The 17,023-nt window shown below is 46.7% G+C and overlaps 1 long non-coding RNA gene across 3 annotated transcripts in view; it reads left to right on the forward strand.

Moving 5' to 3' along the window:
• LOC106835361 (uncharacterized) overlaps positions 1–17,023 on the forward strand; it is a 112,547-nt gene that overhangs the window by 50,197 nt on the left and 45,327 nt on the right. The window contains exon 3 of one of the 3 annotated variants that reach the window (XR_011493909.1): positions 12,305–12,466. The exons of the other annotated variants lie outside the window; for them this stretch is intronic. This is a non-coding gene — a long non-coding RNA (uncharacterized lncRNA). The remainder of the gene's footprint in view (positions 1–12,304; positions 12,467–17,023) is intronic. 3 annotated transcript variants of the gene reach the window in all.

The raw sequence follows: 17,023 nt of genomic DNA on the forward strand, positions 1-17,023 counted from the left end.
CATCCATATCCATTCATTCATCCATCTATTCGTCCATCCATATCCATCCATCTATCCATCCATCCATCCATTCATCCATCCTCTAGGTGCCTCTTGACTCCCAACTGATTTTATACGATCTAACATTGATCTTATATGGGCTTGTGACTTCTAATAATTCCAGAGATATACATTAGCTTTTCCAGTGAGACTGCAAGCTCCTGAGTGGAGAGAGAATATCTAATTCTTTAAAAAATTTCATCAGAGTGTATAACAAAAGGCCAGGTACCCAATAAGCGTGCAATATATTCGTGTTAAAATAAAATGAGACCTGGGAGATGATTTGCCCAGCCTGGCAGGGGCAGGCCTGGGAACAAAGCCCTCCTCCAGTTTCCCTGCAAACCTGCTGCCGTGTGGCCATTTTCAGACTGTGATTTACAAGATGGGCAGAACCGCCTCAATTACACAAAACGCACAGTGCTCCCTAAGGAAGATGCCTGCCAATTGCAGGGGAGTCTGCTGACATTTGTTTTCAGTTCTTGGAGCTTTCAAACCTTCTGTTTGCCCTCTGTCGCCGGCACATTCACCTCTGAGTCCCCTTGTGCTCTCTCTAGCATCTCCTTCAGTCCCTGGTAACAGCCGCCACATTAGCACATTAGCCACATTAGCACACTTGATCTTCCAAAGCCTGAGTGCCATGTTTTTTTTCATGCATCCACTTCTTTGCCAGACATTTAATGAGTAGTCATTGAGTACCAGGCAGGGGACTGGGCATGGGGGAATACAGTAGTGAATAGTACATAATTACCATTCTTTAGGAAAGCAGAGCCCTCAAGACAGACAACCACAATTCATTGTGATAAACATTACAATAGTGGAGCAAAATAGGGAGGAACTAATTCTGCCTGTGAGGTGGGGGGAGGTTTCACAGAGAAGGTGACTTTCCGGCTAAGTCTTGAGGAAAAGCGGGAGTTCTCCAGGAGATACAGAGAGAAGGACCGTCGTGGCAGAGGGAATATTATGTGCAAAGGTACAGTGGAGTGTAAGAATCCAGGATATTCGATGGTGAAGAGAAGTTTGGTGTGAGTGGAGGAGCATGGATGTGAGGAGGCGGAATTCGAAGGAGGTGGGTGGGAGAAACAAGAGATGAGGCTGGAACAGATGAAGAAGGGTCCTGGGTGACATGCTAAAGATTTTGGCTCTTATTGTATAGAGGTAATGGAAACCATTTAAGGAGTGGAGAGTCATAATCACACTTGTCTTTCAGAAAAACTTTTCTGACAAGAAGAATGGTTATGGAGCTATTGTAAATGTAAAGGAGAGATGGCGGGGGCTAAAGCTAAGACAGTGGAGGAGGATGGAGATGAGGGATGTAATTAACTTGAAAGATGCTTAGAAAGTAGGAGCAATAAGTGGGCCACACGCACACAGACACGCAGAAGGCGGGAGAGAGAGGTGTTAAGACTGGCCTCAAGATTTCCAGTTCCAGTGGCTTGGTCTATGGCAGCTTTATTAAGCGAGATGGGGAGTGGAGGTGGAAATAAAGACTTTAGAGGGAATGTGATGTTTTGGTTTGGGACCTGTGGAACTTAGAGACACCCAGGCAAGTCTAGAATTCAGAGGGAGACTTGATGAAGATACAAATGGTGTCGTTTCACGGCTACAGAACTTCTCTGCACTTTACTCCCAGATCAATGATTTTAGGGTAGAATGGGAAGCTTTATCTTCTTGAGCATAAGACAGGCTTGGGTTTAAGTCCCGTCACAGCAATTTACTAACAACCTGATCTTATACAAGTTAACCAACAGCTACCGGCCTGCTCGTACATCTGAGAAATGGAAGATATAATATTAATCTCCAGTGTTGGTACGTCAGTCTCCGGGGTTGTGGTGATGCACTGAGACAGAGAAGATGCTCTGTAAACAGTAGTCAGCATGGTGCAGAGTTCCCAAAAAAAGACCATTTTAAGCACTCAAGCAGGCTCTGTGCAAATTTAGTTATTCCCAAGATTCTCAATTTAAAAAACCTGAAGATCTTTCTGGAAATGCTCCCAAGCCAGATGCAAGCTTTCACTTTGCTTTCCAAGACTCTGTTTCCTCACCTGCCTTACTCCCAGAGGAAGGCTGCAGATTCCGAAGAACACTGGACCCTGAGATTCAGCTCACGTGTTCCCTTTCCCGGCATTCCAGAAAATAATTTTGGAAAAAACCCAAAAGCCTACTGTCCACACAGCAGCCCTCAGCGATTACTGCAATTGCTCAATTACATGGTTATTCATGAAGTGCAGATTATAGGGTAACTTAGCCGAAGGCTCTGTGACTCGACCAGATAAAACTAAATAAAAAAAAACCGAACTTGCAAACGTTGGACATTTTCTGAGCATATGGCAGCATTTAGTTCTAGTCAGCAAGAAATAAGAACAAAACAAAACAAAACAGTCAGGTTTTTTTTTTTCTGTTTTGTTTTGCTTCTTGAGGATGTGGACAATCGGAGACCCAGGCATGCAAGCCTTGTTTGAAAATACCTGATGTTAAAAAAATGATAAAATTACACTCTATTTGCAAGTTTTATATGAGCCCTGTTTCAGTCGTTTGTTGCTAGATCTGTGTTTTGGGGGGTGGGATTGAGTTTTGCGTGGAGAAGGTGGTATATAGGTCCCCAGGCCAGCCTGGGCGAATAGTCCGACTCCAACAAACGACACCGGCATCCACCCGGTTGTTCAAGCCAGAAACCTAGCAGCTGCTGTGGAAACCTGCTTCCACACCTATGACAGCCACTCAAACATCAAGTCTTGCCAGTGTACCCCAAACTGTCTCCGACCCATCGCCTTCTTTCCATCTCCTCTTCCTCCACCCTCGGCCAGGCCATCATATCTTTTGCTTGGACCATGGCATTAGTCCCTGAACTAGAGTCTCGTGTTTCTGGTACTCCAGTGCTCTCTCCATGTGCTAACTAGGGTCATCCTTTTAATCAGCCAAACAGCATGGCTCTCGCACACTTGAAACCTCCTCCCGCTGCCCTCGGGGTGAAGTCTGAAGTCTTTGCCTCTGAGTCACCCTCACCCGGAACCGCTATTCCCTCTTCATTGTCTCCCGCTCCAGCCACATGGCTTCCCTTTTCAGTTTCTTGAAAGCATTGTGCTCACTCCCCATTAGGATTTCACACGTACTGTTCCCACGCCTGGAACATTCGTCCTCTGTGGTTGACTCATCCCTGCCTCAGTTTAAATGTTACTTCCTCAGGGAAGCCTTCCCTGATTTCCCAGATAAAGCCAAGTCCCCTGCCAATATGCCCCCAAAGAATCCCAGATTTCTCTGTGGAGATCATTCATGTATCATCCTTTATTATGGTCACTTGCTGTCCTACCACTAACCTTTAGGCTCTGCGGGGGAGGGGTAGAGACCACATCTGTCTTGCTCCCTGGGGTAAGTGCCTGGCTCACTGTAGGGACTCACTCAAACATTTTCCGAACGAATAATGTGCCCGAGGTACAGACTGTCACCCTCCATGACATTCTCTCAGGGTTCTCCCCATGCAACAGGGATTGCCTGTCCCCACAGCCACCATGCTGGGTGAACAGTCAGAGGCGAGACTGCTCCAGACCAAGCCATGGTGGCGGCTTCCATGGTCTGGACAGGTGCTCCAGCAGGGCAGGGCGTGGGACTCAGGATCTGAGGACCACCAAGCAGGGTGGTGAGGGCGTGGGGAATGGGCTGAGCAGAGGTGATGCGGAGAGAAGACTGCAGACTCCACGCAAACAGGGCCATCGTTGGGCTCCCTGTTTATGCCCAGGGCCTGCTACAGGCCTGGCTTGTGGGAGATGCTCAGGAAATGAATGTGGGCTCTGAATCCTCAGTCCCCCTGCCTCCTTTACCTGTCACTCTCAAGACCCAGAACCCCCTGTAAATGTAAATCCCCAGGGACGGGAAAGGCCCTCTCTCTCGATTACCACCTATGTAGTTTCCTGTCGGGGCATGTCTCTCCCCAGCCCCAGCAGGCCCAGTCTGACCAGCGTCACAGATTTCCAGTCCTTCCTGCCACCTTGAAGCATTTGTGAGGGTTTCTGAAGGCACACATCTTTATCTAGTGACATGTGAGAGGTCACCATGGCAAAGCAGGTGGGGAAGTTTAACATACAACAAGAAAATTACAATTTCTAGAGTCTCAAATAAAAGGCGCCCCTGAAACTCCCATGTCCTGGGGCCTCAGTCCTGTTTCCTCCTTGTAAACAGCAAACTGTAGGTGCTTTTGTCCACCAGTAGTGGTCCCAGCCTCTGTCCACCCCAACCAATCCCAGGGCAGGCTCTGCACACCTGGCCTCGGCTGTGGGAGGGCGGGGCTCTGTTCTTCATAGAAAGAGGAGAATTTCTTCACTTTCATGGGGAAAAGTAAAGCACCAGAGAGAAAAGTCGTGTTCCAAGGTTGGGGTGAGGGAGCGTTCATAGACTAAGGGGTTGCTGTGTTGGATTTTGCAGCCCTAGTCTCGTCTCACACACTTCTTCCTGAATTCATTATACATACACAGACATGTTGCACATGCGGAGAAGTCTGGATTTGAGACCTAGAATCAAGTCTTGGAATAAAGTAAGGAAAAACAAGGACAGCTACCATTATGTACTCATTATGAGCCAGACACTTTCCACCCTCACTTTGGTGTGAGAAAGGTTCACCAGGAGCTCCACCTCTCACATGAGGAAGACTTGGGGGGCACGTCGGTCAGGAGCTGGGCGAGCTGGAGAGAGAATGCTGAGCTGGCAGGTGTCCAGCAGCTGATTCAAGGAACAAGCCGAAAATGAAAGAGTTAAGCCTTTAATCGCTTCCTGCGATGGATCAGCAAGAGTCTAAAACCGCAGCTCAGGGGGTTCAGTGCAGACGTGAGGCAGCTCACTGTTGAGGGGGACTGAGGTTGGGGGCTGGGAGAGGGAGAGGCGGGAGGGCTAGGGGTGGAAAAGTACTGGGTACTGAGTCAGTGTGCAGAAACGTGTCTTCAGGGTTCCCCTGGTTCCCTGGCCCCCTAAGGAGGCCTCGGCACCTGAAGAAGATTTCTATTTACCCAAGACCTCCGATAAAAAGACCTAGGAATGAAGGCATTAGGGCTAGGAACACAAATACGGGAAAAACACAGCCAGCCAGAGGGGCCTGTGTCCTTGACCGCAATGCCCTTCAGAGTCTGCAGTGCAAGCTGTCACCAGGTCTGGCGTGGGGAGCACAGTTTCTCTCCCCCGGAAGCCTGCCAGGAAAGCCTTGGAACTGCTTGTGGTCAGGCCTGAAAAATCGCAGACTTTTCACCAGGAGCCAGACTCCTCGACATCCCATAGGCAACTTGCCCAAGGTCCCATGGTCATAAGAGGCAGAACTTGAACCAGCTGTAAGCTTCTAACCGTACAAGGAGCCTTCTACTTGCTCCCCTCCGTTCCTCCTAAATTCCCCCTACTTAGGGAACTTGCACACGGCCAAAGCCCCAGCATCTCCCTTATGGGATTCTTGCCGTGGAACCTGCCTGTCGCCTCAGCTGCCAGGAGGTTGACGTTCTCACTTTTACGAACTAGCTGTAGAAGGCAGCAGTTGAAATTGAAAGACGTTATCTACAAGCAGGGACACATGAATTCATTAGCATTTGTCATATATGCATGGGTTATTTTATCAAGAGAGCTAGGAAAAGAGCAAAGAACAAATAAGCCATGGGGCAGAATGGGGCAAGAACGTGTGTGTGGTGGTTCTGAACTAGTGTGGAATATAAATGACTGCTAACCGGGGCTGTGTGCCCCCGGCAAGCTGAGAGAGGAGGTCTGGGCTCTAGAGGGCACCCCGTCGAATGCCTGCACGAGAGAGGGAGTAGCTCTTGAAACTTCCGTGTCCTCGTCCTTAATAATAGTGGATTATTATAGTGGAACAATAGCATGAATTGAATGAGGTAAATCCACAAGAGCTTTTAACTCTGTGTCTGGAACAAAGTAATCACTCAGGATATGCTGGCTGATGCAATTGTTATTGCTTCTCGCCCATGAGTCGTACCTTGCTCAAGTCCTATAGTAGAAGAACGGCTTTGTCTGCATAGATCTTGCTTTATGTATTTAATGGAGTCCTGCAAAGATGTATGTAAATCATATTTATTGTCAATTGTGAATTACACTAATAGTTCTTTCTCTTAATGCTTGGGTACGGGGGTCTAAGTGTCGGAAATCTTGTCCGGCTTTCATCTCCTTCCATTGTAATTGTTCAGAGCTTTATCTCCTCTTGGATCTCGGTGGGACGCTCCACCTTTTTTGAAAGCAAACACACCCAGGTGGTGTAGCACCGATGTCAACCCTCATTGGCACTCATACAGAACCTGCCCTCCTGTGTGCAATCCTCCCCCTGAAAGGAGAAGCAGGTGGGAAGGTGTGGCTCACGGTTAGAATAAAAGGAGAGAAAGACAGAAACTTATACACACACTGCCAGGTCATGCATACAATATGCAGGACGGTTTCTTATTACAGATGGCAAATTAGCCTGTGGGCAGGTAGCCATCTACTGTTGGTCCTTCTAGGAAGGGAACTGGTTAAGTTCCTGACTTTCTTTGCTGGTAGATGGACATAGTCATAGACTCTAGCCTTTAAGGATATTTTTAAAAGCAGAGATAAATGAAGTAGAATCCCTTAGTCAAAAATTGTAAAGGGGAATTTGGCTGAAGGCAGAGCAGCAAGCTTTTTGTGTGAAGGGCCAGATAGTAAATATTATCGGCTTTGCGGGCCACAGAGTCTTTGTTGCAACTAGTCATCTCTTCTGTTGTAGCACAAAAGCAGCCGTAGACAATGTGAAAACAAATGGTGTGTCTGTGTTCCAATAAAACTTTATTTACAAAAACAGGATGAGGGCCAGATTTGGTTCGAGAGCCATAGTTTCTGGATTGATCCCTGGCTTAAGAGAAATTGGAAACACTATAATATAAAATTCTGCCTGTGTGATTGTAAATGATGTCAGTAAGATGAAAAGCAAGCAGGCAATTGACTTAACCAACAGAGCTGCAAAGGGAGCTGTTTACTCCAGACTGAAAGAGGACATGTGCCAGAAAGGAGGGGAACCGTGGTGTCGCCCGCATATCATATAGATCAGAAATAAACATGACAAGGTTAAAAGAAAATTAAGCCCTCCATGAATCTGTGAAAAGGATTAAGGATTAAAAATAAAGAAGAAATAGGTTTTGTTTTTGTTTTGCGGGGTTGTTCAGTATGTTCAAAAGTTTGAAGCAAGGAAAGGATAGACCACCTGCCTGAGGACAGTGCTGTAAGGCAAAGAGATGTCATGGCTTTGGTACCACAGCTACATGGGAGGGGACCTGGAAGAGGACCAGGTGACCTGCTGAGAGATGCTGGGCAAGGGTAGCAAGAAACAACCCAATCAAAACTATGGAAAACAGACCAAGGCCCAAAGACAACCTCAGCATTATCAACAAGAGCAAGAGATTGAAAAGCAATCTAAAAGTTTCCAGATGCAAACACCAGTTGTCTCTAAATGGTGTGATTTGGGTAATTGTTATTTTCTTTTTCGTACTTTTGAGTATTCTTTATGATAAGCATATATTACTTTTAAAACCAAAGGAAAATAAAAGCTATTTAAGGTGGAGGAGGCTTCTTAGAGGAACAACCTTAGGATTGATGCTCAGAAATTATAAGACAGATTTTCACTCAGTGTAAATATAAATTCTCACTGTAATGGTCTGACCTGCAAACCAGGGAGTCTCCCACTGTGGCAGACATTAATTGCTTCCCCATCTGCCATTTTCCTATTTTCCTTTCCTGATGGTAGGACTTACCTCCCAGTAAATACCCTATCCTTACCTTCCCAGCTTCCCCTGTGGTTATGGCATGGGCAAGCCACACCATCCTGGCCAAGAAGAATTGCTGGGAAAGCTGCTGTGTGGTTCCTGGGAGAGGTTCTCCTTCTGTATGTATGTGTGTGTGTATAGCATGAGGAGAAACTTCAGCCTTCTAGTATTTGATGTGCTCATGTGAGGATATGGTGTTTGGTGCAGTAGCAACCATTTTGTGACCATAAGGAGCTAATCCCGAGGTTACCATCCAACACTCTGGTGATGGTAGACCATAAGGATGGAAAGAGTGAGGCCCTTGATTCACTGAGCTGTAATCATCCCTCCCTCCATCTTCAGACTTCTGAGAAAAGTGTACTTTTTAAGGATTTGGTTCTAGTTGGGAATTGCAGCTTCTAATTGTTTCACCCTCCCCAAAATGTTCACACAAAGGCATGTTGGTGCAATTCCACAAGTTATTAAATATTAAGTCAGGTTTGAGAATATCTCAGGATTCCTGAGTCCCTGAGTTCTAACTGTTTTAATGCAAAGACTTGCAGCAAGAGGCCAGAATGCAATTTTGCAACTTTTATTATTTCATGTCATTAGATTTTGTTACTTTAACTATTGGGGGGAATAAAGGTCTTTTAATGTGGCTCGCTGGTTTCTCTTTCTCATGGTTGTCGTCATCCTTTCCCAAGCCCAGCTCTGTGGAAGACAAGGATAAATCCTGGAGATTCCCTTTGGCAGTGCATGAAATGCCCATTTTCTGCATGTGTGGATTCATGGACAGATCTTGGGGAAACACCAGTCTTTGCATCTCCTATGAGGCAGAGAATAATGGCAATGAAATAGAGTATGGGGGTTGGGAACACCCGCTCCAGCATAGCCGGTTCATATCCTGGCTCTACCTCTGGCTAATGGTAATCGTGGTCAAGTGACTTAACAAGTCTCAGCTTTTGTTTCCTCGTCTATGAATTGAGGATCATGTTAATATGGTGGAGGCCGTGAGGACCAAGGACTCGTGAAGTCATTAGCACTATACCTGGTCCATAGTAAGAACTCAATACTTGGGTACTGTTGTTCTCAATACATGGGAGATCTGCTTTTTCCAAGTGGCACTGTGAGTCAAGAGGATGTCGCTGTCTGGAGACTTGGTTCTTCTGTAAGACTTTGTGGGGTTGGATTTAGCAGAAAGCAGCTCAAATTTGGATAACTCCTCTCCTTCTGGATCTATCCATTTATGGAGCTATTCTTACGAATGTTTCATTGTATTTGTGTTTGTAGTGTGTTTGTGTTCATGATTTGGCTCATGGCTCACTCTCCCTAGCAGATCAGAAGCTCCTTGATGGTAGCGTTGAGATTTCTGATCCTGGGTCCTCCAGGGTGCTTAGCTTTGAGTACGTGCACATGCTTAAGGAATGTTGGCCAGTGAATGGATAGATGGGTAGCAGCTACTGTAATATGAGGAATTGGGGCTAGTTTCTAGAAAGCTCAGACAGTAATAGTAATCTCAAACTTGGCTACACATTGGAATCATGTGTGGATAGGGTGACCAATGACCAAGCATCTTGTTTTCCCAGGTTCCAGGGACTCGTGACTTTGAGTTTTAAAACCAGGAGTGAGGAGTTTCCTGGGACTCAGGACTTCTAGTGCTAAAAGATGGAAAGTCCTGGGAAAACTGTGCAAGTAAGTCCTGGGAAAACTGGGATGAGTTGGTTACCCAGCTGGTAGACCTTTAAAACATGCTAGTGCCTGGGACCCACTCCCAGAGCTTCTGATTTAACTGGTCTGCAGTGAGACCTGTGCATTAGCATGGCAAATTACCCAGGTGATTCTGAAGTTCAAGGATGAGAACTGCTGCTGAGCAAAAGTCCCAGACCTGGGTTCTAGTGCATATTGTTGAGCTGTGAATTGGTTACAGGTGTCCACACATACTGACTCTCTTCAGACTTAGGGGTGCTGGTGAAGTGAACAAGGTTGAGAAGCCCTGACTGCGTAATGATGCATAAAGGTGTAAATAGAGAACTTGTTAAAAAAGGAAATTCCAAGATCCTCTGAATTGGAATTACTACCAGCCTGGGGATCTACATTTTAAGCAGGCTTCTTTTTTGTATGTGTGTGAGGAAGATTGACCTTGAGTTAACATCTGTTGCCAATCTTCCTCTTTTCACTTGAGGAAGATTGTCACTGAGCTAACATCTGTACCAGTCTTCCTCTATTTTGTTTGTGGGACGCCACCACAACATGGCTTGATGAGTGGTGTGTAGGTCTGTGCTGTGGATCTAAACCCAGGAACCCTGGGCCACTGAATTGGAGTGTGTGAACTTAACCACTACACCACTGGCTGAGCCCCTAAGCAGGTTTCTTAAGTGATTCTAATGTACACCAAATTTTAGAACGACAAGAACATATAGCTAGAAAGTATCACAAAGACATAACAGTAATCATTTCAAGGAAGTGTGTTTTGAAACTGTCCCACTTCAATTAACTTGGATCCAAAAGGTAACAGGTGAGATAGAGGGATGGGAACCAGAGCCACCTTCCTTTATCACCAAAAGCTCCCCTTTCCCAAGATCTCTTCCTCCCCTTGAACTGGTCTTGTCTCTGAACAGCTCAGCTACACCCATCTGCCTTTATATCAACCCCTAAACCTCAGGGCACCACCCTACAGGTAGGCTAGATTTAGTCTCTATGGTAGATGGGTTTTTGTTCTCAGTGCTTTACTCCCTCCTACTGTGAGCTTGCAGTGAATAAAAGTGGGGTGAGTCAATTTCACTGCAGACTGGTGATGGAGAAACATTGATGCCTGTGATTGTGAGCCACTGAGTTTTAGAGTGGTTTGTTACGCAGCGTTTTTGTGGCCAGAACTGACTAATCCATTCCTCTAAAGGAGAAAGAACTGGGGTTTGTCACTCATCTCACTAAAGGACTTTGGAATCCTTTACAAAAGAAAAGCTTGCTCACCGTGGTGGCCAGGGCCTGGAAAGGGGAGAAGATCTGCCCAAACTGATAGCGCTTGTGCACGTTGATGTCTCCGTAGCGACTGCGGCGCTCCTTCCAGCCAGCCAGTCTCTTCTCCGCCTTCATGTCCATGAAGTGCCGGAAAGGGCCCTGCTGGGGCAGACAGGCCACGTGCTCCTGCAGTGAGGAGCCCCGAGAACATGTGGTTACCAAGTGCCAGGGGTCATACCAAGACAAGGCGTCCTTCTCACAACAGGCCGCTCTTGTTATGCCTCTCATTCGTTACTTGGACTTCCGTTTACCTTTCTTAATTTTCTGTGGCCTTGAGAGGCAGATAAAAGGACCCTGTCCTCCATTTGCTGCTGGGAGCCTGGCAAAGCAGTAGATTGAGGGTCAGGGCACTGAGTTCTAGTTAAGCCTGTGCCACTCCCTGCAAGACATTGACTCAATGCTCACTTCTATGGTGGATTATTGATGGAAGTCTCGTTCCAGCCTTGAAATGGCGTGATTTATGTGAAACTGGCATGTCAAGAATGCCATGAGTTGACGGCCATCCTTCCTGGAGGCAGGAGGAAGGATCTGATGTGTGATGGAGGGTTCTATTGGTTCTATTGCAATTCTAATCTCACTGATGTTAGAAACTGAGGAGCAAAGGAGCCCCATTTACATTCCACTAGGAGACACACAGACACAGGGGCCCAGTGGATTTCTCAAGCCAGAGTCTCCCTTCATGGCGCCATTCCTGCTCGTACACAGATCTGCGAACTCTCTGCTGAAGGCAGCTCCTGCTGGGTTCCCACAGCTCAGGCAGCACCAGGCCCTACCTTTCAACTGCTTTGACTCTTGCTCTCTACTGGTTTTCCCAGCTCAAGACCATCTCACCTTCACCTACTTTCCCTCTTCTGGCCTAGCCTTTTAGACTGGGAACCAAGTCCCAAATTCAGCCTGTACATCAGTTTCTCCATAAGAGCTGGCACCTCTTCTTGCTCTGTCCACGTGTGGCCAGAGGGAGAGGGATGTCCAGCCTAGATTCTTGACCGTGGGGGCCACCACAGGCATGCTTGGCCCATCCCTGCCTTGTGTACAGGGGAGGCTCAGCAACTGTCGCTATACACATCTTGATTCTTTTCACCCCACAGAGGCAGGGATATGGTTGGCAGCATGGTGGTGATGTATGGATTCTGGCTGCCGATGGCCGAGGGGGCCCATGGGTTTCTGGCTGAGACAACTGGGAAGTGGGGATGTGCTGAGGAGTGGGCGGTTGGACAATCCACAGGAACCTCATCCCGATTAGGGGGTTAGGCCACTTCCTGCCTCCCACACACTAGGGAACAAAGACATGTATTGTTTTATTTCTCCCAGCATTGACCGTAAGTGTACCAGACGGACACTGTGATGGCTCAGGAGGCAGACAGGAGATGGAGGAGCTGATGAAAATCAGAGGCCCCTAGGGATTTTAGAGATCAAATATCCCACTTCTCAGATAGAGAAATTGAGACCCAGCAAAGTGAAAGAATGTCCCCGAGGTCTCTGTCATCTTGTCTTGCATCAAGTTTAAATTCACATTTGTAGCTTCAGGGCGGAGACTCAGTTCCAAGGAAGACAGTTTCCAGAGTCCACCTTGAAGAGAGACAGCTTGATGCCAATGGACCTGAGATGGGGCAAGATCCACGCCCCCATCACTCTGGACTGGCCCAGAGCTGACCGAGAGCAGAGCTGTATCTGCAGTGAAAGGTGAGAGAGGCCTCCATTCCTGGCCCTTTCTAGGTCTGCTCTTCCCCTGACTTGACATGTTGTTTTTCTTTAGGAGAGTCATCATCACCATCATCAGCAACACCATTGCATTTTTAATACAGGAGCTGAAGTTTGCATGCACCTCCTTTTCTGCCTGCATCACTTCTCCCTCCATCTCTCCCCTGCCTTCGCCACCTTACTCCTATTCATCTTACAGGATCCTGATTTTGGCTCCACCAGAAGTGAAGTGTCACCTCCACCAGAGGCCTTTCTCCCCTCAAGTCAGAGTTGGCACCTCCTCCTCTGGGCTTCCATATTGTTTACCCCAGGGGTCTGTGTCCCCAACTTGACTTACTGCACGTGTCTCTCTACTTGATCATGGCCCACCTAGACCCTAAGGTCCTTGAGAACAGGGCTTGTTTTATCCACCTACGTGGATTATTCATCTGCATAGATTACATGTCATTTAGTAGGTGCTCAACAGAAATTTGTCACATGAGTGAGCAATTAAGTTTTGAAGAGGGCCATTTCTGGATTTTAAGACAATAGGGAGAAAAGGTTAGATTACCACCAAACTTTTCAAAAATGTCTCTTTCACACAAAGCAAAACGAACCTGTTAACCAAAGGGATAGATATTAGGGGACGAAGACTCACAACATCTCACACGGTGGAATGGTGGCAGGAATCAGGTCAAGGAGGAGGAACAGAGGTGGCCTGGCGTGGAAGAGACCCTCCAGTACATAACTGCCTGATTTTCAGGATTTCTTCTTTTTTCTTTTTAGGGGTCCCTGATGAGGTTTACAGTGTGCATTACGTTCTGTGTTCAGGGCTTCATTGCTCTCCTTGCACCCGTCTCCCATGGTGCCAGGAGGTGATGAGGCTGGGATGCGGATGCAGGTGAATAGAAACCACTTACTCCTACTCTTGTGGTCTTGGTCAGTCACAGCCCCTCGTTTGCTCAGCTTACCCCTGTATAAGGCACATTCTCACTTCTCAGTCTGCAAAGGATAAAGGAGAAAAGGAATATCTGGGAGACTCACATCATGTATGCGGAAGCTCTTTGCTGTCGGAGGAGAAAATTCCCAGCTTTGTCGCACAGCTTTGGTGGTGCTCAGACTTGAGACCGATGGTGGATAAACAGGTCCCAGGGCCATCGGCAGCTTCCAATCTGTTCCAAGGAGGCGAGGAGAAAGACGCCACACTGTAGGGTCCATGCACAGTGCTGGCTTCTTCCCCAGCTAGTCCAGGGTTAATTTCTTTGTATTTGACCCCGCCCACAGCATAACAAAGAAGAGCCTTGTGCAACTGAGAAGGAAGCAGACCCTTAACCCAGAGCCAAGAATGAAAGCTCTTGTTAGGAGAGCAATTGAACCTCTGTGATATTCTGACTTGCTTTTCTGGAATGTGATAAGCATGGTGGGCAATTCCCTTTGCCAGATGCATTATTGGTAAGTTGTTTTGCTAATGCCACATGAGTTGAGGTGATTCTCGCTCTGGGGTTTCACTGAGTAGAGAAAAATCATTAAGGGCTCCAACATGGTGCTTTAATTAGGTTAATTAAAGTATGAGTTAAAAGTGACCCTCTCATTTTTCTGCATTTGTGCAGGGCTATTCTTTTGCTTTACTGCAGAGGTTAGCAGACTTTCTCTGTAAAGGGACAGATAATAAACATGTTAGTCTTTGTGGGCCATGAGATCTCTCACAATTATACAACATGGTTGTTGTAGCACAGAAGTAGCCATAGATGACATGTAAATGAGTAGGTGTGACTGTATTCCAATAAAATTTTATTTATGGACACTAAAGTTTGACTGTCATATAATTTTCTTTTCTTTCTTTTTGGGAAGATTAACCCTGAGCTAACATCTGCCTCCAATCCTCCTCTTTTTTACTGAGGAAGACTGGCCCTGAGCTAACATCCGTGCCCATCTTCCTCTACTTTATATGTGGGAAGCCTGCCACAGCATGGCTTGATAAGTGGCACATTCGTCCACGAGCCGGATCTCAACCGGTGAGCCCCGGGCCGCCAAAATGGAGCACTTGAACTTAACTGCTACGCCGCCGGGCTGGCCCCCATGTAATTTTTACATGTCACAAAATAATATTATTTTGATTTCTTTTTCAACTATTTAAAATGGAAAAACCATTCTTAGTTTGCAAGCCATACAAAAACAGGTGGCAGGGGGGCTGGCCCCGTGGCCGAGTGGTTAAATTCGCGCGCTCCGCTGCAGGCGGCCCAGTGTTTTGTTGGTTCGAATCCTGGGCGTGGACATGGCACTGCTCATCAAACCACGCTGAGGCAGCGTCCCACGTGCCACAACTAGAAGGACCCACAACGAAGAATATACAACTATGTACCTGGGGGCTTTGGGGAGAAAAAGGAAAAAAATAAAATCTTTAAAAAAAAAAAAACAAAAAAAACAGGTGGCAGGACAAATTTGGCCTGTGGGCCATGGTTTGCTGACCCCTGCATCAGTGGATGCCTCCATGGCATCCTCAATCCATTAGTGGATGCCTGTTGCAAGGAGACAAGTGCTGGTTTCCAAAATAGAAATGAGCATTCTGAAGCTTTCTCAGTGATTTCAAAATTTGTGTTCAAGCTAGACACCTGACCCATGACCAAGCCTTAAATGAACCAAGCCCAGGCTGGCTGGCCTAATTCAATGACAAAATCTGGAGTTCCCAGGGACCTTTAAGTCATTCAGCCCGTATTCTAGACTTTATGCATGGCCACATTTAAACCAACTTAGGCATACAGGGCTCCCTTCTAATGAAAAAAGGAAAAATAAGAAAAGAAGCCAACTCCTAGAGTAAATCATCCTCGTGTCCCTTAATCAAAGTCATTTTCAGGGTTGCGGCTCAATTCTGCTTCGGTGTAATTAACTTCCTAATGTTGTTGGACATTGTTATTTATTTCCCCACACATATGCACTGAAGGGGTAAATAATGGCGAGACTTCATCTCTAGGTTTTCTTGGACGTTTTCCTCTGCTGGGCCAGCCACGACCTTGGTGCTTTTCCTTTCCTTTTCCCCAGATTCTAGGAGCTGCTGCTGTGGAGACCCAGGTCGGGGGACCTCGGTGGTGTTTGCTCATGGGGTTCCTGAATGCCTCCAGTAACCAGAGGTGAAGCATTGCTCCTCTAACAGAGCTTAAAAATAGAGAATGAAGTAAGCTTAAACTAGAAGTTTCCCCAGGATGTCAGAGGAGGTATAAAAAAAAAGTAACTCAGAATGATTCTTTCTGGGGTCTGCCAAAGAACTTAATTTTTGAGACCACAGTGGGATTCTAATAATTTAAGAATTCTCATTGGTGGGAGTGGGGGTTGTGTGGATTAGCACAGCCTGGTGCAATGTCTTGCGCACAGATCCTCAATAAGTGTTTACAAACTGAATGAAAGGGGGTGAGGGCTTTGCGGAGTACTTTGTTTGAATGGGAGCTTTGGTTTTCTTCCAGCTGAATTGCCTCTTGGGCGGCATTGCAGGTCTCTGTAGGAGCACATGATATTCTGGGGGAAGCACTCTCTTCTAGACCCCAGGCAAACCAAATCCAGTCTTAATTTTACAAAACTAGAGTTCACATGCTCTCTATCTCAAACAGCTGCCACTGGCTCAGTGTTAGCTTAAGAGAGGAATCCAGCTTCTTTGGGCTTTGCCCAAGCCTCCTCAGTCAGTAAGTGTCTGCTTTGGCTGCATTTGCAGTCTGTCCTGCTGGAAGCGGGGAGTATCAGCAGGCCGAAGAGGCCAGCCCCCACCCAGCTCAGGATGTGTTCTGGGTTGTGGAGCGTGCATGCCCCTTGGTGTGGGAGAAGGACCTGGGGGGGTGGTTAGAAGGGGTGAGGGAAGAGGAGACTGGCTTTCTGTTGCTCTTTTTCCTTGTAAAATAATTATGGTATTTTGGCAATTTTTAAGCTCCTATCCTGGGTAATAATTTTTGGGGGGAGGGAGGATGGTGTCCAGGGGAGAAGGAGGGAAAGTTGGAAAGAGGCTACTTTCTGGAAGTAGTTTAACCCTGGAGACAGATACACATAGAAGACTGAGAAAGCTTTTTAAATGATTATTTATAACCTAAAAACTGGCTCCATGCACTCAATCCTGAACACACGACTCTGGAACAGAAAGGGTATCTTTGCATCTTGGCATTAGACTCTGAGCTCTTGAAGGCAGAGTTTGGGTTCTATTGACCTCTGAAGCCCCAGCACCCAGCACGAAGCTTGCCATGTAGTAGGTGCTTAGTACATGTTGGTGACAGAGTGAACACTGAGCAAGAAGAAAACATGCTGAGCACCAGCGACTTTCTGGGACATGTGGGCAATTTCATCTTTTCTCAGTACTCTCTCTGCTATTCCCCATCTAGACAAGGGCTGTCTGCTAAAAGCAGACCTGGGAGAGTGGCTTGAAAAGGTGTGAAATGTGTTGAATTTCCATCTCTTGGCTGAACGTAAGTGGAAAAATGTTTTATTGTTGCTCATGTCTCTTTGGCTTATCATGTCTTCAGCAGTTTCTCTTTAAGAAGAATTTAGCTTTCAGACAGTTGGGAATCTATCCAGCTTTGCCTA

The sequence above is a fragment of the Equus asinus genome, chromosome 13, assembly GCF_041296235.1.
Source record: "Equus asinus isolate D_3611 breed Donkey chromosome 13, EquAss-T2T_v2, whole genome shotgun sequence".
In the NCBI taxonomy this organism is placed as follows: domain Eukaryota; kingdom Metazoa; phylum Chordata; class Mammalia; order Perissodactyla; family Equidae; genus Equus; species Equus asinus.